Here is a 26,384-nt window from a genome sequence, read left to right on the forward strand (position 1 = left end):
CTATTCCAACTATTGAAAACAATGATCCCATCCTATATAATTTTGCCACCTTTAAGGCAGCCCTGAAGCGATTGCAAAAATGTTTTTATCCAGTCTTGTGATAACAAATTATTAAACTTACCATAAGGGTCCAAGGACTTCCTCACTTACATTACTACTTTCAACTGGTTAATTACTGAAACTAGATGGCCTGAAGAAAAATGTACCTCACCTTTCTACAGAGGCCTGAGGGATGATTTAAAAGATAGCTTATCCCATATCGTTGAATTACCAGAAGGTTGCGCTAACTTTAATAATTTAGTAGTGAGACTAGATCATCAGTTAGGAGAAAGGAAATCTGAACGTCCTCGGAGTGGACCCTGGGTAGTTGTTTTAAAAACAGATAAAGAAAACGTAGAAAAAGCACAGGAACCAGAACCCATGCAAACTGAGGGAGTTAGAGGTCCTTTATCAATTGAAGTGAAGGAACTGCATCGTAAGGCCAATCTGTGCCTATTTTGTGATAAATCCGGTCACTTCACACAAGACTGCACAGTTAAACCTAAAAAGATCTCCCAATACTTGACTAATGTCCTAAACTATGTACTTAGACACCTGACCATTAGAGTAACCCTCACTGTTTTCCCTCAGAATAGACCAAGTCTGTCAGTGCTCACAGACTCAGGTGCTACAAGTAACTTCCTTGATCTGGCCCTAGCGGCCAAGCTGGGAGTGTCACGTCTTACCAAGGCAGCACCCGAACCAGTTAGGGCAGTTGATGGCTCAGCCGTGTCCTCTGGCCTTATTCGGTTATACACTAATCTGCTAACCATAATATGTGACAATGGTCATATAGAAGATACAACCTTTGACTTAATTGATACTCCCACCTTTGGCATTATTTTTGGTATTCCTTGGCTGGAATGCCATATTCCTAACATTGGTAGGGTTTCTTGTACAGTCACCTTGGCCTCCCCCTTCTGCATGACCACATGCTATCAAGAAGCCCACTGTCCTGTGACACCCCTACATTGTGCCGCAACCAATGACCCTTCTCCCACTATTCTACCAGAAGAATACTGGAATTTCCAAGACGTCTTTGACCCAGTTAAAACAACTCAGTTGCCACCCCATAGGGTTTATGATTGTCAGATAGACCTAGTTCCTGGAGCAGTCCTTCCTTGCAGTAGAATATAGGCATTAACAGAACCCAAGAATCAATATCTGCGCAAGTATTTGGATGAGTTGTTGGATTTGGGATTTATAAGACATTCTACTTCTCCCATTTCGTCACCTCTTTTCTTCGTGGCAAAAAAATCTGGAGAGTTGAAGGTTTGTATTGATTACAGAATGGTTAACAAAGCAACCATCAAAAATCGCTACCACTTGCCTCTGATACCGGTCCTGTTGGACCAAGTCCGGGGGTCCACCATTTACACCAAGCTATATTTGCGCGGTGCATATCACCTGATCCGTGCCAAGGAAGGAGATGAATGAAAGACTGCCTTTCGGACAAAGTTTTGTTTGTTCAAATACACCGTGATGCCCTTTGGGCTTTGCAATGCCCCGGCAGCCTTTTATCAATGATGTATTACATGAGTTCCTAAATGTCTTTGCTCCGTCTATATAGATGACATCTTGATATTCTCTAAAAATAAGCAAGAACACACTCAGCAAGTTAGAGCCTCTCTGCAACATCTATGTGAACACTCCCTGTATGCCAAATTAGAAAAATGTACCTTTAACACTCACTCAGTAGAGTTCCTTGGATTTAACTTATCACTCAGCGGCACTATCATGGATCCCAAAAAGGTAGATACTATGCTTTCATGGCCAATCCCTACATCTGTTAAGGATGTCCAAAAGATTCTTGGTTTTGTAAATTTTTATGGGCACTTCATCCCACAATTCTCACAAATAGTGGTCCCTATAACCATTTTATTAAACAAAAGGAACAACCATTCATCTAGTCTCAAGCAGCTGAACAGGCCTTCACAACTCTAAAAACCAGTTTCACCTCTGCTCCCATGCTATGCCACCCAGAACCTGAGCAGCCATTTTATGTTGAAGCTGATGCTTCTCAATTTGCTCTGGGGGGGGGGGGTGTTATTGCAAAAAGATCCACAAACAGGGCACCTCCATCCTGTAGCCTTTTATTCTAAAAGAAACCTCCTTCCAGTCTAACAAAATTATACCTATGTGATCTGTATTGAACATGTGCCACCATCAGGAGGATAATTGCTAATTTCCTTAACAAGCCATCAACTGACAAAAGGCACATGTGCACATTTAATTATTTAAGGATGCTTGTGAGTCTGAGGTCTTGCTTGGCTTCGTACCTATTGCCCTGCTCACCCGTTTCCAGTCAAGTCAAGTTCCTTGTCCTCCAGCCTGCGTCCAGTCAAGTTTCAGTGCAAGTCAAGTTCCTTGTTCTCCAGCCTGCCTTCAGTCGAGTTCCAGTGTTCCTCGTTCTCTGACCAGCTTCCAGTCAAGTTCCAGCATTTCTCATCCTTCGGACAGCCTTCAGTCGAGTTCCGGTAATCCTCACCATCCGGTCGGCTTCCTGCAGAGTCCTGGCTCTCCTCTTCCATGTTCTGCTGATGATCCTGTATTTCCTGTAAAAGAGAGAAAATAAGAAAGATGAGAAAACCCAGTTTTTTTTTTTCTGAAATTTTCAAGCAAGTGACTTCATTTCAAGGTAAAGAAAGATTAATCGCTTAAATAAAACAAAACAGAGCTCTGTCCTTTAAATAATTTATGACAATAGGAACTAGCTTGATTTATTGTTTGAGTGGAAATCCAAGATACCGCTAAACAGACATTAAGGAAAGACGTATTTCGTGCAACAAATGCTCCCTTGAGAATTAGGAGTTTGGAAATAAAGCAAGTTTATCAAAACTATTATTGGCAAGAGATTACGCCAGAAAAAAGAAGCCCTTTAGTCAAGTTGATTGTTTTTGATTATGGCATTGCTTCAGATACTCTGAATATATTGTAAAAAGAGGGAGTGACTTGTTCAGCCTTATAGAAATGCATGCACAATGTGTCAACAATAACTGACATTATGCAATATATAATTTTGCAATAGTTTATTCAAGTTCATTGTATTAATGAGGTAATTATTTTACAGCCCAGAATACTAAAAATCAAGAACCCCTGATCCAGCAGTCCAATTCTGCAATCCACGAAGCAGAAGCTGGTATTTTCTCTTTTTCTCTTCCTGAACCTCCCTTCCCCTTGAGGACTTGCGAGAGGGCAATGTACTCTTCATCGCAGTCATGTTAGTCCTCACTGGGAGTGGGGACTTGTCATCGTCCCATCGGAACGCCAGGAATTCAGATGAGTAGCTCACACAGAAAAGTGGTGAATGGGTGCATGAGTGGCTCTATGGGTCTGTGAGTGGGCGTGCTTGTGGGTGCGTGAGTTACTGTATGGGTCTGTGAGTGGGCATGTGAGTGGCTGTATGGGTGTGTGAGAGAGCGAGTGAGTGTGGGTATGTGAGTGGGTGTGTGAGTGGCTGTATGAGTCTGTGAGTGGGTGGGTGTGTGAGTGGCTTTGTGGGTGTGTGAATGGATGTGTGAGTGGCTGTATGGGTATGTGAGTGGGTGTGTGGGTGGCTGTATGGGTCTGTAAGTGTGCATGTGAGTAGCTATATGGGTGTGTGAAAGAGTGTGTGAGTGTGCGGTTGTGTGAGTGGCTGTGTGGATCTGTGTGTGGGTGTGTGAGTAACTATGGGTCCGTAAGTTGTCTTGTTGGTGTGTGAATGGGTGTGTGAGTGGCTGTATGTGTCTTTGATTGGATGTGAGTGGCTGTATGGGTCTGTATATATTATCAAACAGCACTGTCAATATAACCCTTCAGCATCTTACACCACTGGGACTCTACTCACCGCAGAGAGGAGCGTTGTCAATAGCCACATTTGCTGCTTTAAAGCAGCCAACCTCTCTCTAACTGTAAAGTGTGGTTTAAGAAGACAGCTCAATCAATATCAGCTTTTACTTTCGTCACCCCCTGAAACTGCTCTTTCTGTACAGAGCTGTATAGGCAAACAGCGCTGTCAATCTCCAAATTCTTTCCCACAGTCGAAACTTCGCTTTCTGTTCAGAGAGGTTCAAGCCAGCAGCACTATGAACATGATACTTCACACGGCTGAACCCGCTCTTACTACATAGTGTGGTTGTGCACATGTGCCCCGCGCTGCTCATCCTCACCTGACTGTATAGAGGGGTTTAAGCAAACACCGTCAGTACCTCCTGAACTGCTTTAATATAGCCGACCATTCACTAACTGTGTTAATCGCTGAAAACAATCAGTTAGTCCAATACACCATTCATCCATCACCCTGTCACTGAACAGAGCAGTAGAAGCAAGCAGTGTAGGTAATATCACCCATCCACGGCTTCAAGCCGTTCCTCCTCCCATCGCTGTACAGAGCGGTATAAACAAACAGCCTTATTAATATCACCCACCAGAGCCCTCAATCCTCCCGTCACTGTACAGAGCGGTATAAGCAAACAGCGCTATCAATCTTACCCTTCAGCGCTGATCATCCTGTCACTGTTACAGAGGACAGCGTGTCATAAATAAATAGTAATATCAGCATTGCCCTTCGTCGTCTTCACAATGCTGATCCTCAGGTCACTGTACAGAGCGGTATAAGCAAACCGCCTTATTAATATCACCCTTCATCACCCTCACACTGCTGATCCTCCCGTCACTGTTACAGAGGTCAGAGCAGCGTAAACAAACGGCGCTATCAGGGGGACTCTATCGCCTTCACACCGCTTGATCCTCAGGTCACCGTACATAGCATAGCAGTAACACCACTGATCTCGCGGTAACGGCGCAGAGGGTATTTATGAAACAGACCACATGTCCCCGTTCATTGACTCAGCACTCATGGACATTCTTAACTGTACAGCAAATGGTACTGCCAATAATACCGTCTCTGCGTTCACTAATCGCACCGCTACACAACCGGTAACAGTACAAGGCGGTATTTCCGGGTAAGACTGAAAATGTGACCCTTCATCGACTTAATGCCACAGAGTCTTTTCTAGTGGTTGAGGGAGGTCTAAGCATGTGGTACTGTCAGTATCACTTTACTCACGAGGGTAAATATGAGCATATACCACCATCGGTTTCACAGGCTGTCTCACACCTACGGGTACCTTCGAGTAACAACTCTCCTGTACCATCTACTAATTAAAAAGACAGGTATGCAGCATAGAGAGGTTGAAAGAGACAATGCCATTCCAACATTTGCACCCTTAACACGCCTGGTCTCTGGGGGTGGGTATAATATCCAATTCTACAGGAGAAATCCATTATGTTTTCCACAGGATGCAAAGTTTAAAAGGACATTCACACAGGTAAGTCTCCGGCAGCACCTGCCAGACTCCAAAACAACTGAAACCCACAGACACCCCCCCAAACGAGGGGGCATGGGATCTGAAAGGAACTGTCTAAGCATCATGTGTGTGGTACTGACACTCCCCCAGCTAAAAGAGGCATGCACTGAGAGTTTAGTGTCACACCGTGAAGATCAAGGAACAAGACCTGCCAATTAACAAACACAGTGACAAAACCAACTCCATATGGGGTCACATCTCACACAACACACCGGAGCTTCCTGACACCTTCCATCAAAACTCATGTGTGAAAGTACAGCAGAGCCATCATCTTAAACCACGCAAGTGCAAAACTGCGCCCTCGCCCATCTCTTCAGCAAGTACACCCTGCTACCCTGCAATCCTCCAATAAGCACCAGATCGAACGAGGCTGGGGCAGTAGTGGCGGTCAGCAATGAGTGTTAGAAGCACGGAGATCATCACCGGCACACTCACAGCTCACAAGCATGCTACACAAGCAAGCACAAGCAGCTGACACAAAGTAGCATCCTTGCAAAGTTTCAGTGATGGCAGGGACGCTGCCAAGACGTCACCTGCTATTGTGTGGAGTGCCAGCAAAGGACTGGTGCATGACATTAGGGGCCAGATGTACCAAACAGTTTTGCCCATTCTGTGTCTATGGGAAAATGTCTTCGTACATATGGCTCTAGGAGTCTAACAGCCACACACTGAGGCACATCATTCCTACCAACACACTGAAGTCCACATCCTCCGAGAGCCAAACAGGCCAATCCGCTTCTGAAAAGCCAGGATCGGATTTCAACAACACACTGGACTCCTTTTTCATCGCAGGGCATTGTACATGGTGGGCACCGTGCTGCTGTCACGGACATGATGCTTGGAAAGTGCAGGGCTTTCCATTTACATGTAACAAGAGTACAGAATGGGCACTGGCCATATAGTACACCAAATGGAAATAGGGCCATCATTTTTATGGGCAAGCACAAAGTGCTCCGTCCATTCTGTAATGTCTCTTTGGGCTTGAAACCACACCCATCACTTACATTGGTTTGTGGGCTTGCGTTTTAAAATCCGCTTGCTTTCATTTGTGAAAGGCTTGCATACGTCATTTTTACGGGATAAGTTTGGGGATCTCAATTCAAAGACTGTGTCTCACACCAAGAGGCTATCTGCAGCCCTGATAAGCAGCACAAAAGTTCAGCAAAGGATGCACTGAGAGAGTGCGTGGTTGTAGAGCGAGGCTGCTGCAGGAAGCCTGGGCTTGTTTTTTATTTTAATTTTTACTGTGGATTCACAGATCCTCAGTGAATTTGCTATAAACATGAAAACATTTTTTTTTTGCCCCTGGCAGGGTCCCTTTGGTACCCCACCACCAGTCCTGTGGGGTCAGGGTATTCCCATCCTACCCTCTTACGTTTTGTTTTTACTTTTTTCTGCAGACTCGCTGAGTCGGAGTCCCAAGATGGCTGCCACTACTTCCTGGTTGATGGGGTGGCAGTCAGTCCGATCTCAGCATGAGACCTCTGTCAGAATCAAGGAGGAATCAGTGTACCAAGATATCTATATTTCTTTTTCCTTTATTATCACCAAAATTACTGAATGAATTTGCAGCAAATTACAAAACGGGATCTTTCTAGACCAAGATCTAGCTTTCTGCCACATTTGGTGCAATTCCATTCAGCGGTTCGGGTTGCAGTCATGTCTAAAATCCCTATGGTGAATTGCATGGGGAAAATGTGTTTTAGGAGACCCCCTTTTTCTCAGTCCCAGCTTGACAGATCATCCCGAAACTTTCCAGTCAGCAGCTGAAGTGACCAGGACACTACTTTAGAAAAAATCTTGGAGATTCATATATATATATTCAATCATGAGGTGCGCTCAAATCTATACTTCAGCCGTGAGCAGTGGAGGTTGACAGGGCCTGCTGCCAAGCCCCTGTGAGAAAGGAGCCTCTTTCTAGCCTTGTTACCCCCACTTTTGGCCTGTTTGTGAGTGTATGTCAGGGTGTTTTCACTGTCTCACTGGTATCCTGCTAGCCAGGGCCCAGTGCTCATAGTGAAAACACTATGTTTTCAGTATGTTTGTTATGTGTCACTGGGACCCTGCTAGTCAGGACCCCAGTGCTCATAAGTTTGTGACCTATAGGTATGTGTTCCCTGTGTGATGCCTAACTGTCTCACTGAGGCTCTGCTAACCAGAACCTCAGTGGTTATGCTCTCTCATTTCTCTCAAATTGTCACTAACAGGCTAGTGACCAATTTTACCAATTTATATTGGCTTACTGGAACACCCTTATAATTCCCTAGTATATGGTACTAAGGTACCCAGGGTATTGGGGTTCCAGGAGATCCCTATGGGCTGCAGCATTTCTTTTGCCACCCATAGGGAGCTCTGACAATTCTTACACAGGCCTGCCACTGCAGCCTGAGTGAAATAACGTCCACGTTATTTCACAGCCATTTTACACTGCACTTAAGTAACTTATAAGTCACCTATATGTCTAACCTTTACCTGGTAAAGGTTAGGTGCAAAGTTACTTAGTGTGAGGGCACCCTGGCACTAGCCAAGGTGCCCCCACATTGTTCAGGGCCAATTCCCCGGACTTTGTGAGTGCGGGGACACCATTACACGCGTGCACTGCATATAGGTCACTACCTAACCTATATGTGGCTTCACAATGGTAACTCCGAATATGGCCATGTAACATGTCTATGATCATGGAATTGCCCCCTCTATGCCTTCCTGGCATAGTTGGCACAATGCCATGATCCCAGTGGTCTGTAGCACAGACCCTGGTACTGCCAAACTGCCTTTCCTGGGGTTTCACTGCAGCAGCTGCTGCTGCCAACCCCTCAGACAGGTGTCTGCCCCCCTGGGGTCAAGCCAGGCTTGTCCCAGGATGGCAGAACAATGGACTTCCTCTGAGAGAGGGTGTTACACCCTCTCCCTTTGGAAAATGGTGTGAAGGCAGGGGAGGAGTAGCCTCCCCCAGCCTCTGGAAATGCTTTCATGGGCACTTTTGGTGCCCATTTCTGCATAAGCCAGTCTACACCGGTTCAGGGACCCCTTAGCCCTGCTCTGGCGCGAAACTGGACAAAGGAAAGGGGAGTGACCACTCCCCTGACCTGCACCTCCCCTGGGAGGTGTCCAGAGCTCCTCCAGTGTGCTCCAGACCTCTGCCATCTTGGAAACAGAGGTGCTGCTGGCACACTGGACTGCTCTGAGTCGCCAGTGCCACCAGGTGACGTCAGAGACTCCTTCTGATAGGCTCCTTCAGGTGTTGCTAGCCTATCCTCTCTCCTAGGTAGCCAAACCCTCTTTTCTGGCTATTTAGGGTCTCTGTCTCTGGGGAAACTTTAGATAACGAATGCAAGAGCTCATCCGAGTTCCTCTGCATCTCTCTCTTCACCTTCTGCCAAGGAATCGACTGCTGACCGCGCTGGAAGCCTGCAAAACTGCAACATAGTAGCAAAGACGACTACTGCAACTCTGTAACGCTGATCCTGCCGCCTTCTCGACTGTTTTCCTGGTGGTGCATGCTGTGGAGGTAGTCTGCCTCCTCTCTGCACTAGAAGCTCCGAAGAAATCTCCTGTGGGTCGACGGAATCTTCCCCCTGCAACCGCAGGCACCAAAAAGCTGCATTACCGGTCCCTTGGGTCTCCTCTCAGCACGACGAGCGAGGTCCCTCGAATCCAGCAACTCTGTCCAAGTGACTCCCACAGTCCAGTGACTCTTCAGTCTTCCAAGTTTGGTGGAGGTAAGTCCTTGCCTCCCCACGCCAGACTGCATTGCTGGGAACTGCGACTTTTGCAGCTACTCCGGCCTCCGTGCACTTCCGGGGGAAATCCTTTGTGCACAGTGCAGCCTGGGTCCACGGCACTCTAACCTGCATTGCACAACCTCCTAAGTTGTTCTCTGGCGACGTGGGACTCCTTTGTGCGACTTCGGGTGAGCACCGTTTCACGCATCCTCGTAGTGCCTGTTTCTGGCACTTTTCCGGGTGCTACCTGCTGCTGAGAGGGCTCCTTGTCTTGCTCGACGTCCCCTCTCTCTCCTGACGCAATTTGCGACATCCTGGTCCCTCCTGGGCCACAGCAGCATCCAAAAACGCTTACTGCACGATTTGCAGCTAGCAAGGCTTGTTGGCGGTCTTTCGGTGGGAAAACACTTCTGCACGACTCTCCACGGCATGAGGGATCCGTCCTCCAAAGGGGAAGTCTCTAGCCCTTGTCGTTCTTGCAGAAACCTAAGCTTCTTCTGTCCAGTAGAAGCTTCTTTGCACCCACAGCTGGCATTTCCTGGGCATCTGCCCATCTCCGACTTGCTTGTGACTTTTGGACATGGTCCCCTTGTTCCACAGGTACCCTTGACTGGAAATCCATCGTTGTTGCATTGCTGGTTTGTGTCTTTCCTGCAGTATTCCCCTATCACGACTTCTTTGTCCTTTGGGGAACTTTAGTGCACTTTGCACTCACTTTTCAGGGTCTTGGGGTGGGCTATTTTTCTAACCCTCACTATTTTCTAATAGTCCCAGCGACCCTCTACAAGGTCACATAGGTTTGGGGTCCATTCATGGTTCGCATTCCACTTTTGGAGTATATGGTTTGTGTTGCCCCTATACCTATGTGTCCCCATTGCATCCTATTGTAACTATACATAGTTTGCACTGTTTTCTAAGACTATACTGCATATTTTTGGTATTGTGTATATATATCTTGTGTATATTTCCTATCCTCTCACTGAGGGTACACTCTAAGATACTTTGGCATATTGTCATAAAAATAAAGTACCTTTATTTTTAGTATAACTGTGTATTGTGTTTTCTTGTGATATTGTGCATATGACACTAAGTGGTACTGTAGGAGCTTCACTCGTCTCCTAGTTCAGCCTAAGCTGCTCTGCTAAGCTACCATTATCTATCAGCCTATGCTGCTAGACACCCTATACACTAATAAGGGATAACTGGGCCTGGTGTAAGGTGCAAGTACCCCTAGGTACTCACTACAAGCCAGTCCAGCCTCCTACAGCCCCTAAAACCACCTAACCCTGCACAGCAGGGGTTGGCCGCAACCCTGCTGCGGCCAACCTCTATAACCACTCAACCCCACGCAGCCCACGGCGTTTGGCCATGCGTGCCAGGGGTTGGCCGCAAGGCCTGGCCTTTGCTAGACCTTGCGGCCAACTCCCTGTGACCACCCAGAGAGTTTTTCTAAACTTTAATAAATGATATAGCTAGAATCATATATTTTAGGACAAACTGAAAAGAAAAATGCAATTGTCAAGTAAAAAGACTGAGATCACCCTGCCTCAAATATTTGAATTTGAAAGGAAATTAAAAGAGGGAAATGACAAGTGACACACCTAGACATGAACCCTCAACCTTCAGTGTGAAAGTACAACACCTAAAACCACTAGGCCACAGGTGACATCCTACCATAGAGTGTTGAAACATAACTATGACACCTAAACCAACAATTTTTATGGGAAAAGACATAAATGTTCCATCACTAGGAATGCTTAATATTAAAAAACTATTAAATAAACTGACACACTACCAAAAGATACCAGGATTTGAACCTTCAACCTACTGAGTGACAGCCGAAGATCCCACCAGCATGATGTTTGGTCCGAATGTTATACTTATGTTTTAATACACAGCACAACAGAGTCACTTAAGGCTCACTGGTAAGGATCTTCGGCTGTCACTCAGTAGGTTGAAGGCTCAAATCCTGGTATCTCACTGGTTCACCCGGGAGCTTGTAAAAAACAAGTGCGGCAGCCTGCACTTTAAAATATATATATATATATCCACAAAATTGCTACGTCGTTGCGAAAGCAAGACAAAATTTTAAAGGAAAACATGTTTTTTAGCCCTAAGGGGTCCCTCTGGGATCCTACCAGAGCTATGGGGTCTGGATGACTCTATCCTGGCCCCTTGTCTTTTTTTCTTACTATTTTTGTGGGACTCGGCTTAAGCCGTGTCCCAAGATGGCTGCAAACATTTTCTGGTTTGAAATGTTGGCAGTCAATTAGAGCTCTGTAGCTCCATGCACAAGCTCTTATTATTCCCAAAGTTGTCGGGGAGGATCTGCGGCCCTAGATATACACATTTATTTTCCCTTTAATATCTCAAAAACTACTGAACAGATTTACACCAAATAAGCGAAAGCGCAATCTGCGTACCGAAAGCTAGCTTTTGCCAAATTTGTTGTAATTTACTCCAATGATTCACTCTGTAGTCGTGTCTACAGGTCCTATGGGAATTGACATGGGAAATGCAACTTTTTTGACACCCCTGTTTTCTCGGCCCCCGGTTGACGAATCACCCCAAAACTTTCTGTGTGCTACAAGAATCACTACACACTTTAAAAAAAAAAATGTGAAGAATCGTCAGACGGTGCCAAAGATATAGGCAAGTCAAAAAATGCTTTTTCAATGTCAACATATTCCTAACTATAACTACCTAGAGAGAGGGTGGAGTGGGGTGGGGTCAGGAGGCGAGGGGACCAGTTCTGAAGTAGGTAGCCCTGGTGAAAGTCTTCGTACAGGTACTTCCTGGGGAAGCTTATATTTTGAGGCACCCAAGCCTTTCTCATGGTTATCCTGAGGGAGTTCTCAGGTGTCTGACACCACAAATGGGTTTCAGTCTACCAAGCTTCCGTTCACAGAAGAACCGCTTCAGGTTGAGAAGCGGACCCTGAGATAAACAGTACATCAGGAGAACTGCCAGGATTGTATTCCACGTTTTGTGCAGCATTGCAGATCACAGTTCTCCCCCTTGTTTGCTTGAGAGGATCGGATGGTGAGGTAAGACTGATAGATAGCGACAGATGTGTGTTTATGTAATACTTATTTACAGGAAAACCCTTAGCAAGATAAAAACGAGAAGTATGCGGAGGACCACAGCTGAGTAGAGTTGTTTACACGTTCTCCACAAAGGGTACTCACACTCACAGGGATGACGCTCACGTAATGCTATCTTCTGGGTTTTGTATATCCAAAATGTGTACATCGAATTCACTGATGAATCACATGGCTTGAGGTTTTACTTAAAATGAGTTCTCATTCATGCCACTAATGTACCGAACATAGTATGTATCACAAACACTGGGTCGCATCTAGGTGAACTGGCAGAGAGATGTATATAAGGTGAGGTCAAGCAAAGTCTTCAACATGTTTACTTTCCATTGCTTTTTAGACTTAAATAAAAAAAAAGTATTTTCGAGCCCAAAGCCGATGGAGTGGACAGTAGTATATCTTGTTTAGTACAGGGCACTACACAATTACTGGTCTGCAATGATGTTTTTGCCTCTCTTGCCGGAAAGTATCAGGTCTAAAGATTGAAGGGTTGATAGGCAAAGTGGAAACACTAATTTGAAAAGTAAGTTTCTTCTGGTGGCTTCAATATTATTATTATTTAGGTCAAAGATATACATGTTACACAGAGTTTCAAAGGATTCAGGTCAATTGAACCTCAGCAACACTAATGAGAACTCGAGACCCCATTTCCTGTTCTTACCTTTTATATGAATAGAAAAAATGTGATTAGTTCTCTCCAGAATATCACTACTCTATCTAGATAGCATCAGTTTTGTACCAAGCGAAAGTTAAGGATAGTAAAATGGAAGAATTGGTACATATCCAAATTAATTTAATGTTATTTGTTGTTCTCTAACTAGCCTGGAATTGTTCTCCGTAGGTGAGAGACTGATTTTCACTGCAGTATCAGTGGATAATGAACTCTTAGAGATGAAAAGTGACTAAAAATCCAGGTTAGTGAAGCTACCTCCATCATCATTCATGCTTCCATCCACAGACATGAAGTTGTCATCTTTGCCATCCCAAGGAGGTCCTCAGGACATTTGTTTTCGATCCAGTGAGTTTCAGAGTCTGGACTTATTTTCAGAAATTCGGCAACATACCTTCCAGTAGCATTAATTTCACCTGCTAGTACGTCCATCTGAAAATTGCACCACATTCTACCTCATTATAGAAACTAAAGCGCTCTCTCATCAGCAAATTCCAACCCAACAAAACCCAAGACATTTTAAAATATCCAATCATGGATAATCTGACGGAAATAACCTTGAGCCCCAAATGCAAAATTTCATACATTCTGGCAATCTTGCAAGACCACGCAAATCCAACTGAGGACCTCTGTGCAGGAAGACATTCCTCTAGCGGAAGTGGTAGACGACCTTTGAACTTATCTTGGATATTGATGACCTTTGAACATATCTTGGATATCGATGAACAATTGAGTTAATATTATTTATTGATACTATCACCACTACCAAGATTATCATCAAAATTGTAATTCTTCATTAGAAGCTTCTCGGAATCAAAACATATGCGCCACAGATCATCCTGACTTCTAACCCCTCGGAAGGATGAGACAACAACTAATATCACAGTCCCCTGCCTACACTCCACAGTCCACTCCAGCATCTGTGGCAGATTGATGCATCAAGCGCCAGAGTGAGTGGAATCTGTTTCAAAAAGCATGCTGCCGTCTCCTCACCATCTCTGCTTCCTCCCAGACGGCACAGCAGGTCAGGCGTCCAAAACACCAAGGTAGGACTCAGATGGATGGGTTAATACCAGACTTTCTCAATTGATTTCACAATATATGGGAATAACAGGTTTGGAACTGCATAATATGACCGCTTTTAATTCTGTTTACCATTACATAACTATAAGGGTCACTGGATCCACTCGCAGAATGTGCTAAAGACTTAAAAAAGGATAGTATCCCATTAGCCACATTCAATCCCTAATCACTCACATCTGTCAGGTCTGTCATAATTTACTTACTACCAACACTAATATGAAACCATTACTACCAATACGTTTGTAACTGCCTCAACTAGAGTACAATGTACCTGTCATATTGTAGGAAGGTCGGATTACATGCTTAAAGTTAGTTTGTGATGGTTTTACGTCTACCAACACTAGTGTTATAAACAATATTTGCAACACAATCTTCACCAAACCATTTTTTTTACTATTACATTTGTAACCACCTCATCCTGAGTGCCATGTCCCTTCCTAGTACCGCATGAAACAATATTAATGCAATATCTGTTTTTGGACAGCCTACATTGCTCCTGCCTCATCTGGAGGCCATCTTAACTCAGTACGGATAAGAACGCTGTACCATTCTCTAAAACAGAATGATGGGTGGTGCGTTCACTGATCATTTACACTGTGTGATTCACTTTTTAACTTGTGTCATGAGTATAGGTCTCGCAATCTTGATAGCAGACCGAGCTCTACTCCTAAGCCACTGAATTATTATGTGTCTTAAATTTCCGATTGTGGATTACTTTTACCTTTTATTTCTGACAATCACAGGTTCTTCAGCCTGAGGACAATCCCCACAACACACTACCACTGCTTTGCTATCATCTTTTCTTAAATTTTTTACACTTGTAGGACAAGTACTGTTAGCAGAGAGCGAGGGTCCGGCCATGAAGTGTGCCGACATAGCTCTCAGTTAAGGGTAAAGAAAAAGGTAGAAACGTGTTGATCTCTCATATCGGGTCAAATTAACCCCGGACTCATCTTTTAACAGCCTCCCATTGGGGACGAGAATAAAAAAATGGAGCCAACCAGATAAGACACTCTTTTTATTTAATTTCCTCTCTATATGGGGCCATCTGATGTAATACCCAGACCATCCTTCACAGAGGACCATCGTTCAAGAAGAACACCTCAAGAGCTCTCCTCCATGAGGGTCGAAGCCCTCCGTGGCACTCCAGCTCGGTGCCAGTGTGAGGATGATCTCAATGGTGAAGCATTCCACCCTTGGCGGGGATTGAGGGCTTTCATACTTTAAACAGACAGGATCCACAGCCTTTTAAACACTTTTTCTTCTACACATGGAGTATTCTTTATATTGCTACTGAGCAAGGGAGGGGATACTCCAAAGTCATTCGTCTCATTTCCATTGTGAGAGAGAGACGAATATTACTTGCCATCTCCATGCACCAGTACCAATGAACAATCTGAAACGGTACCTCCAAAACACTCTCACAAACGCCCCTCAGTCATCATTTAGTCAGCAGCTAGGTCTTGAATTATCTAGCTCAGTGTATCAAAAGGAGTTAGAAAAGTGGGGAGAGGTGGGTTTAAAATAGGTGCAGCCTAAGAAGAAAAGTTTATGTGTTGTGAGCCAAGTATGCTTCACAAATTCCTAAATGGAGTCTTACTTCACAAGAAATAATCAAAATAAGCAGGCAAGATATTTTCCAGTTTTGCTTGCACTATTATCCTGTGCCAAAGCAATAAACACCTGCAAGGAAAATGTAAGTGAGCTGCACCTTGACTGTTGGCTATCACTACTTTCAGGGAGTCAAGTGCAGCCAGGAGATTTCTGTTTTTTAAATCTGGAATAACATAGTACTTTATACCCTGGGACACCAACAATAAACTAAAGTCTTCTCCATGCATACAGTCCAGCAACCACAAGCAATCACCTACTGCCATACGATCCAGAGAGAAGACCTCATGATTTCCGTCTTCCTTTAATCCCTCACTTGCAAATAATCAAACACTAAAAATGTTTAAAACAGTCTCAATTCAGAAAGTGACAGAATACCTATCGAAGTGGGCAATTCACTGCGTTAAAGAGACAGCAATGCCCCCTCACAACCAGATATGGTCCTGTAGAATTGATTTTGATAATTGCCTTTATGACTTTAGCAAAATATGTGAGTGATAAAATGTGGGCAGGGTCTCAATACTGTGGCATTCGCTGTGGTCTGCAGCCCCAAGTCTTGTGTTTTAATCTGTGTTCTTCTATTTGGCCAAATTTCAAAACAATTAGGTATTGTATTGTAATTACAATTAAATAGTGCTTACTACCGCTGATGAGGCATTGAAGCGCTTTTCACCAGGCAGCACACTGCTTCGGAACCCAAAGTTAGTGGTTAGCTCGGTGTTACTGGTTATTGTTGGCTATCGGGATTAATCTTGCAGACTCAAGCAAACCATTCTGTGCATTCCATCTACTTTCTTTGTGGTAGATTAATGGGATTTAGGTGTGATCATTAGTGTGGGCAGGAGTATGACAGCCCACTCTGATGGGTGGTAGGGTTTGATAAATGAGCTACAAGAGATTAGGGATTATTAGGTTTCAGGGGGGTGACTTTCAAAGGAGAGGTGATCTTGTAAATGAGTTGTGGGCAATTTGCATAACCACAATAATAAAGAATAAGGCAAACATGCATGTGACTGAGAGTTGGCTGTGCTCAGTGGGATGAGCTGTGGAGGGGATGGAAGGGAAGCAGAGAGCCAATACACTGGGATCTCCCACCAATGTAAGTCTGAGGGCCATGGCAACAGTACCAATGCCTTGGTCGGAGCCTGGCTTACATTAACGGATAAGATGACAGCCCTGTGGGTTAATGCACTTGCTCAGTGCCAGGATATCTTCCAGGGTGATGATGCGCTCTGCAAATCTGCATAACATAATGTAACCTAACATAACACCACCTGCAGAAATTTGTATTCATCCTACAGGCTGAAAGTCTACCAGCGCCGGCACAACCTTCCAAAGTCGAATACGTCATAAATCACTGAGCAGAGTAATGGGTATCCTATTATATATAGCGCTTCAAAGTCGCAACGTTTGCAAGGATTGTACATTAAAAAAGGTTATTATTAATGACCGGAGTCCAGGCTCCGGATGGAAGGGCCGCCTTGACGAGGCAGCAGATGGGAGCAAGGCGCGCCAGCTAAGCCCATCACCAGTTCCTGCACACAGCTGTTCCCCGCTTGACAGCGTTGCTTTCTGCTAACTCGCAGCAACGGCGTTAGCAGCTCCTGACAGCCAGACCCAGGGAACGGCTGCCCACGACCGCTCCTCTTGGCAAGAGCGGAAGACAGAACAGATGGAGACTTCTGCCAGAGAGCGCGCGCAACCAATGGAAGATGAAAGCAGGATGGGCCTCAGAGGCCCCGAGAAATCAACACTTCCGGGTCTACCCCTGGGCACAGGACACAGCAAGCCTTCATTCATCTACAGAATTGGTTAAGGCTGAAGAAGGCTCTGTGATAGCACTATATACAGTTCTAGGTTGGTTACAGAACTCTGTTGGTACCAAGAGAATTAAGGCTTAGGGTCTGATTATGAGTTTAGGTGTTTTTAACACACCTGATAAATACTAATACCATGGGGTACGTTAGTTATCTGGTGCGATAAATAACACCTATTGGGAGTTTGTGGGAGATAACATGCAGATTTTGGTGTTTAAAGCCCCAAAATTCACGTGATATAGTAAATACCTTATGCTTTTCCTGTTCATTTTAGGCAGGTTTGACCTGCCACCATGTAATGAAGATTGAGTTATTTAACACCTCCAATAATTATCAGATGTGTTAAAAACCTTCAAACTCGTAATTCTGACCCATGTGTAAATAGGGGTTTATATATGGGTCGAAATAAACCGACCCACTCCTAATCAGGCCCTTAGATTAGAATTAGTGGTAAAAGAAGTCACATAGTTTTTAAGACTGGTGTTAGCCAAGTCCTTTTGATTTTACTAAACATGTATGTATAATATACTAAGTTATAGGGGCTATCAGAGACTCCTCTTTATCCATTGGTCTTTTACGGTGTTGTGCACATTTTTATTCCGCCCACTTTAGTATACAGCATGGGGCAAAGAACCAAACCACTGCAGCCACTGGCTAGCTTCACTGTGAGTGGCGGCATTCTGCCTTTTCACAAGGAACATATGCACAAAGTAGTTCCCTTTAATGCTAGGGCTACTATGGCAATGTGTTCTTTGTGAGACCAAAAATATGTTTTGCTTTTAGCCAATGCTTTCAGCATTCCCTACAATAATGTTTTGGAAACCCTGACAAAACAAGCATTGACAGCTAAAAGGCTAGCAGCCAACGCCATACATACTTCCTTTCCAGCACTTGTTTAATGAGGAACCTGTGTAATTCTCACAATAACTACAGTTTTTTAATTGAAAATGGTGGAGTGACCAGCTGCATGAAAATTATTTTCTTTGCAATTTGTTTGCAGGATTCCCATTTTCATCTTCTGTTCTTGGTTATACATGATCTTTTACACCGTTCTCTTTGAACTTGCCACTGTCCAATTTCCTTAGTTGCATGTTTGATGTTGCTAGCACAGTGCCTGCAGGACACATCCAGTTTCACAGATCCCATGAGATATTTCTTCTCAAACAAACTTTCTAAAAGAGAAGGCTATGAGGCCAGCATAGGTGTAGGAAAAATATGGAATTGCAAGAGCTATAGGTAGCCCAGGAATCGAGATCTGCACAGGATATTAGCTACCTAATAAAATGTTATGTGTATGCCATCTTGTAATGTGTGGAAGAAGTTCTAGACAGACCTCCTTGTATACTACCAGAGCTGCTGATATTAGCAACTAATTATCCTCAGAAAAAGCAGTGTGGACACTGACTCAACCTTTGTAGGAGACAACTGCAAAGTCCTCCACAATATCAGTTTCAGTGGCAATTGCTTTTGGTTACTCATTGGTTGATATGTTTCTAGCTGCGAACGCAGGTTGCTTCCCATAAACATCTACAACAACAGAAAGATCAGGAGCCAAGCCAATCAGCTCACTCTGAAAATGCTTGGCCACCAATTTGTCTCACTTAAACACAACTCAAGCAATGAACCTAAGTGTTGCTCTGGGACTAGTAATGTTCTTCACCACTCTGTGTCAGGACTAACCCAATACTGCAGCTGTGGACCTAGATGGACCACAATGTTTCAGAACTATAGTCAGTAATTTATAGTGGGTCCCTTCCTTTTTAAATCCAACACGATTAACAACAATATGTCAAATGGCTCCCTCACCAGTCATCTTTAAAAGTGACACGGCCCTACTGGCCCATAGCAGTGAAACATGGTCCTTAAGATGGAGCATATTTATAATCAATAACTAGATCCAGCACAGCAAAAGGAAGGGGGCTGGGGACCTGAACCAAGTGAGAGTTTGCTTGAAGCATGTGCAGTACTGATTTTGCTGAAGGTGGCCCCTTCTATATACTGCAATGACAGAAAATGAGCTCTTACAACCTGTCAATCCAATAACACTTCACTAGCATAGGGCTGACTCTATCACAGTACTGCAGAACTTTGGGTATCATACGCTTTTCAAGGATTCGCACTGCTTCCCCTCATTGGCAAGTCTGCCTCCACTCTTTCAGTGGTGGTCTTCTTGACACGTGACTGACTTTGGACCCTCCTGCCCACCCTCCTGTCGCCCAGGGATATTCAACAGAGGCCAGGGATGGCGAAATCTATTGCAGATTTTCATGATACCCACTGTGCAAACCTTGTATAAAGGGGAGTTTTATGAGGCTACCCTAAAAATCTGGCATGGATCTGACACTCTTGAACCCATCTATGCTGTAGGCAAGTTAACATCACTGGCCTGCTGAGGAATAAGTGTACAGTACTCTACCTTCACTACTTTAGTAGGCCTCTGCTTGGCATTCAAGACTATTCCATTCAGCATGTATATCGTGTAGAGGAACCCTCTTGTTTATCCCTCTAGTGTCTGAACTATTGCCAAAAAGCTGTTCATAGGAGTGTTTATACATAAAAATAACATCACATTAATCGAAAGCTGTGCAGCAAAGCAACCTACCCAACATATCCAATACAATAACCTCTTAGATGAACACCACTCCAGATTCAAACAGGGTAGAAACACAGATAAAAGCTCTTTCTGAGGTTGTCAACAAAGCGCTTCACATATTGGATTCAGGCATCTTGTGTTTCCTGATCCCATTCGACCTATCTTTGGCCTTTGATTTTGTACATGACGGTATGCTCCTTGACACTCTCAAAAATGGTGCGCAGATGGGGTGGTTCAAGTCATACCTCCTGGACAGTTTGCATAGGCTGACTCTTGATTCATGGAACTCAAAACCAGTTGACTTAACACAAGGAGTTCCTCAAAGATCTATCATAGCTGTGCCCCTATGTAGCCTACACTTTGAACCTCTTGTAGTGACTCTAAAACTCTGCTATCTTCTATCATAAATATGCAGGTGATACCCAACTGTATCTGAAGGTCTCCTCACCAAATGAAATCCCCAACCTGGCCAATACCTTACACTGTTCAAGACTGGATGACTGTCTGTCGTTTTAACCTTAAGGCACCCAAAACAGAATTTCTCCTTACTTGCTAATCCCATTCTAATCCTCTGGTGCAGTCCTGGATGGATGCAATCAACATCCTGACTGTAAATCTTCCTTTGTTGAAAGTATCAAATCTCCAAGAGTCATTCTTGACAAACGACTCAATCTACAGTCCCAAGCCAACAACTTGGCCAAACAATGTACACTTTCAAAGGTGTGAGGTCAGGGGAATTTGTCACTTCATTCCAGAAGGTGCTCTCAAAATCCTGGTCCAGGCACTAGTGCTGTCTAGTATCGATTACTGCAATTCTCTCCTGAGCAGTCTTACCAAAATGTATCTAGCTCTACTGAAATTAGTTCTGCATTCAGCAGCACAGTTCATCTCTGTAGCCAAAAAGAATGAATACATCTCACTGGGACTTTTAACCCTTCGTTGGCTTTCCATCAAAGCAAAAACTGATTACAAAGCTGCCAGCATTACTCACAAGGCCCTTCATACCTCTGCTCCTAAATACTTGTCAGCCAAACTCCAAAAATCTGGTGGGACCAGATCATGCAGGATGCTGAAGCATTGATTCTAGAACGCAAGACCTTTAAAACACAAATGCACAATCCGTTTCAGGAAGTGCTACCAGAATCTGAACATCCTTACTCACCACTACATCAACCACAGTCTATAAATCTGAACTGAAACCCCTCCTATTTGAAAGACATTCAGCCAATAACTCTTCTCCTTACAGTCCTTCTGGACCTGACATTCCATTCAGCCCTGTTTTATGGATCACCTATCTACCGCAGCACTGTTTGATACTTTCCCTAGAATGTGCCTGTTCATATCTTGCACTGATTTCTTTTATGAATTCTTAAATTTGTGACACTTTTATTATTTTCTAGTTCAATTGTGATACACTTTAACTCCTCTGGGTAATGTCCACGCTATACAAAACTGCATTATTAAATGAATAAAAACAACATAGTATTCCTATACACCAATCCACCTCCAGTAATTCAGTAAGGCTCTGCCTGACACGCCACTGACTTTGACCCATTCCTTTAGGCCATTCGCCATTTCGAGTCTTTAGAAAAAGTTTCCTGCTTTTTTCTATGGTCCAATTCTCCTTCCGTCCTTCAGTAGGGCTCTGACTGACATGTGACTGACTTTCTTCCTGCCCAGAAGGCTATTCAACATATTCAGCCTGTAGATGAATACTTTTACTTCTCCCTAGGCCCAAAACCACCTCTCGGTCTCAAAAGGGCTCTTCCTACTATAAGACTGACTTTGTCCCATTCAACATGACCAGCTTCTTAAGGAAGCCCTTTGCTGATCTCTACACACCAGCCCGCATCTAGTCCCTCACTTGGGCGCTTTGTACGCTCCATTCAGCTTGGGTGTTTTTCCTTTACTAGGAAGCCGGGCTGCCTGAGTTGTGCTAAAGTGTAATTGCCTGAATTGATGGCAGGCATTTTTATGTGTGGCATGTCCTCTGCTGCTGTGGGTAGCTTTGAAGAAGCTACTTAGTTTGATTAGGCAATCAGTTACAGACTGTCTGAAGACATCCTCCTGAATAATTACATCTACAGGAGGAGGGGGCTGCCTGCCCACTCAGGTGCAGTGCCAATCACCGTAGAGAGGCCTCCCTTGTTAGGTGGCTTCCTGCAGGAGGCAGGCATCCCTCACCGGGTCCTGCAGGTGGACCTTAAAATCTGTGCTGGGGAGCAGCCAAACCTCCGCTCTTCTGCATCCCATATACATAAAGCTGTCCCAGACTGGACCGAGTGAGGGATGGGCTGACAGGCGAAGGAGAACTGGAGGAAGAGGAGAGAGGCTGATAAAAAATTGTTCATTGATGGTAGATTAGGGAGATGGGAAGTGATGGATGGGCTTCGGCGGGCTGATGAAGGAGAGAGATGCTGAGACAAACTTGGATTAATAGATCTCTGGAGAGTCAATGAGAGGGAGGATGGGCTGAGAGCTAGGACAAATGTGGTGAGTGGAAACAACAGTAGAAGGCAGGGAGTTTGGCGGATTCAGGATAAGAGTATAGATCAATGTGATATGAGGTCAGAGAGTATGGATCAAGGAGAGACCAGTCCAGATTATGGCTGAAAAGATAAAGGCTTTGGAGTATGAGTTGAGAATATAGGTGACGGGTGATGGAACTGAGAGTGTGACTGAAGTGCAAAGGATTCAGACCATGATGTTAGGGATGAAGAGTTCAGAGTCTGATTCTATGTGTAATAGGTTCCTAGTACAGCCCAAGATGTGATGGATCCAGATTACGGTGAAGAGGTGATGGGATCAGTGTATGGTAGAAGGAGTGATGGATGTTTTGTATGTCTCAAAGAGTGGATGCCTCTGAGTATGGATGAATGGATGATGAGTTAATGTGAATCCTATGATGACCGGTTCAGATCAAGGGTCTAGGGTATGGTTAAGGGGGTGATGGCTTTAGCATAGAGTTGAGGTGTTCAGTTAGAGGTATAGTTAAAGTGGTGCATACTTCAGTGTATGAGTCAAGAGATGATGGGATCACAGAGTGTTACAAACAGTCATGAGCTCAGGGCAGGGTTGAAAGAGCGATTGGTTCAGGCTATAGGACAAGAAGGGATGCATTCTGAGAACTTTCAAAGACTGATGGGTTCAGAGTATTGCTCATAAGTCATGGTTTCAAGTATGTGTCAAGAAGTTGTGTGTTCAGAGTATGACTCAAGAGTTACAGGTTGAAAGTGGGCCACATAGGCCAATGGTTTCAGGGTATGGTTCAAGGGTTGATAGGTTCAGAGGCTGCAAGAGGGATGAGTCAGTCTGGAATAAAGCTGAAGGACTCATGAGAGCAGATGTGTATAAAAAGGCGATTCGTTCAACATGTGCCTTAGTGGTGCTTGGTCAGTGGGGGCAATGGGATCATGGTATGTCTCAAGGTTTGATGGATTTAGTATGCTATTCCATCTCCTATCTCTTCAACTGACATCATCTCATCCAGCAGATGGACACCTACAGATCTCAGCAGCCAACTGTGACATGTGGAACATGCCATTTTCCACGCTGCCTAACATGGCCTTCAACATAAACTCAAAGTCTCTTAGCACCCTCCTGGTGGGCCATGGAGTCCAAATGTAATATTACGACCACATCATTAATAAATTGCTCCTGTATGTGTGAACATTGACATCAGTGAGAGCTTCCTGGTGCCACACAACACCCAACACAACACACAATTTTAGATAAAAGTATTTACAAATAATGACATCAACAGGCTCAAAGATTGCTCCATAGCCACCCAAGGCTGGCTGTTGTAACTTCATGAGATATTACCTTAGCCTGCAAAACTAGGTGAATTTGGAAACTTAGCATTGGCTAAGCCAGGTCTGACTTAACTGAAACAAATTTTCCCAACCCATAATTGCAGAAAGCTCTGTTTGCCAGATGCAGGATGTCCTGCCGCGAAGGGTCTAGAGTCCTGCCAATGATCTGCAAATGGGTTTGGGAGTATGGGGGACGAGGAACTGGTTTACAGAGCAGAGGTCAGTGCATGAGTCAAGGAATGCGCTAGAGTTTTGAGCTGTCTCAAAGAATGACTGTGAAGCAGGGCCACACCATTTGTTGCTTGTTGTACTAGTGGGAACCGTTTCCAGCAGCAGAAAATGGGTGCAAAATTTGTCTCTTTTTATTCAACTTCACAAGCTTCACTCTTAGCGAAATTCACAAAAGTTTTAATAAAAAAATTGCAAAGTTGTGAGTCACTCAACTATGCTCACTCCTAGAGGCTACCTAAACATAAACACCCCAATGATCTCCAACTGTTCCAATGAAGCCCCGATCCACTGGTGATTCTGTGATATGAATCATGTTGGATGTTCACCACAAGTCATTGTGAAAGAACTTTACTTGGCACGCCAAAAGCTTCAACGTCACAGTGTTCACTGCTTGACACTGAGCTTTGGCATTGCCAGAGTAGGAACTAAGGATCAGATGTACTATGAGTGGCCACAAATAATCCAATTCATTACATTATTGGGTTTGTGACCACTAACTTACTTTTTTTCTAAGCTGCAAACCCATTCAGAACAGTTTTGTCCAAGCATAAAATGGCCTTAGAAATATTTACAGATTCGCAATTTGCCGGTGTTTTGGACGTTCATTTGAAACTGTGAAACGCTAAGATATATATCAATTGTTTGCAACCATTATTCTGGTTGCAGTCCATTGATATGAATATGAATTAAGCAGCTCATTCTGGTCCCTCTGTAATTCCCTAATTTGCTGACCTTTTAGTATCTATTTGGCAGCACTAAAAGCAGGACTGGCACTCACCAACAGCCTTAAACCTTGGGTTTCAAGTGAAATATGACTCAGTAACCCTCCAATGCATTCCGGTCAATGTGACCCATTTATTGCAGTTGCAGTTCTTCCATTGAAACAAAACATGATACCTGTTCATTTATTCCAATATTTAATTTTCTTACCTTAATAACTAATACTTGTTCCAATCCTCTGATCATGTGTTTCAGCCTTCATGAGTTTTTGGGTGGAACATATCAGGTACAGAGTACCAAACTTATTTGCAGCATAGCACTGAAAGAGCAGTACACAGGTAGTTTGCAAAATTAGCGACTGGTCATAGAGAAACGGTCCACAATTTGTGATCTCTTATTGCAACCGGTATCTAACTATATCTGGCCACAAGAAGTGCTAGAAGGAAAAGATCACAAGGCAAAGTCTTCTTAAGATAAGACTCTAGGATGGGTTGTTAACTTAAATTTGTAGTTGTACAACATGCATTTCAATGGCAAATCCTAAAATGACGTGTTTTATTTTACTGTATTGTCCACTCTTACTGTAATGATGAATAATGTCTGCTGTTGACATCATACAGTTCTATCACAAGGAGTGGCACAGAGTGGAGTGGCTTAGAGTACTGTGGAGTGTCGTAGAGTGGAGTGTCAGAGTGTTGTAGAGTTGAGTAGAGTAGAGTGGCATAGATTGAAATAGAGTAGTGTAGGGTAGAATGTTGTTGAGGGTGGTAGAATGTCAGAGTGGAGGGTCTTAGAGTAAAGCAAAGTGTGGCAGAGTGAAGGGGCATAAAGTGTTGTAGTGGAGTGGAGTGGCACAGAGTGGAGCACAGTAGAGTAGTAGACAGTGTATTAAAGTGGTGTGGAGTGGTGTAGAGGGTTGTAGAGTGGAGTGTGGCAGAGTGGAGTGGCGTAGAGAGGAGTAGAGTCATAGATTGGAGTGGTGTATAGTGGTGTAGAGAGTCAGAGTGGCGTAGAGTAGAGTGTAGCAAGTGGAGTAGAGTAGAATGTCATACAGTGGCACGATAACGAGTGGAGAGACGTAGAGTGGAGTGTTGCGGAGTGTCGCAAAGTGGAGTGGAGTGTCACGGAGTGGTGGGAAGTGTCATAATGTGGAGTATAACGGAGCAGCATGGAGTCAAGTGGAGTAAAGTAAAGTACAGTGGAGAGGTGTAGAGTGGAGTAAAGTTTAATAGAATGGAATGGTGTAGCATGGATTGTCATAGAGTAGAGGAAAGTGCCAGAGTTGCGTAATGTTGAGTGTTGTGTCATGGAGTGTAGCAGAGTTGAGTGGCATAGAGTGTCTTAAAGTCTCATAGAGTAGTGTGGTGTAGAGTGTTAAAGTGTTGTAGTGTGGAGTAAGGTGGCGTGGAGTGGAGTAGAGTGAAGTGGCATGGAGTGATGTAGAGTGGCATAGAGTGTCTTAGAGTGCAGTGTCATAGACTTGTGTAAAGTGTCATAGAGTAGAGTGGTGTATGCTGTCATAGGGTGGCATAGAGTGGTGTAGAGTGGCATGGAGTAGAGACTTGTTGAGTGGGGTGACACAGAGTGGAGTAGATTGTCATAGAATAGATTGCCGTAGACTATCAAAGAGTGGAGTG

General features: G+C 44.1%; 1 long non-coding RNA gene across 1 annotated transcript in view; it reads right to left on the reverse strand.

Annotated features, from left to right (window-relative positions):
• Positions 1–2,126: 2,126 nt before the first annotated feature.
• Positions 2,127–26,384, reverse strand: part of LOC138267126 (uncharacterized) — a 42,253-nt gene continuing 17,995 nt past the window's right edge. The window contains exon 3 of the long non-coding RNA XR_011199774.1: positions 2,127–2,594. This is a non-coding gene — a long non-coding RNA (uncharacterized lncRNA). The remainder of the gene's footprint in view (positions 2,595–26,384) is intronic.

This window comes from Pleurodeles waltl, chromosome 12, assembly GCF_031143425.1.
Source record: "Pleurodeles waltl isolate 20211129_DDA chromosome 12, aPleWal1.hap1.20221129, whole genome shotgun sequence".
Classification (NCBI taxonomy): Eukaryota; Metazoa; Chordata; class Amphibia; order Caudata; family Salamandridae; genus Pleurodeles; species Pleurodeles waltl.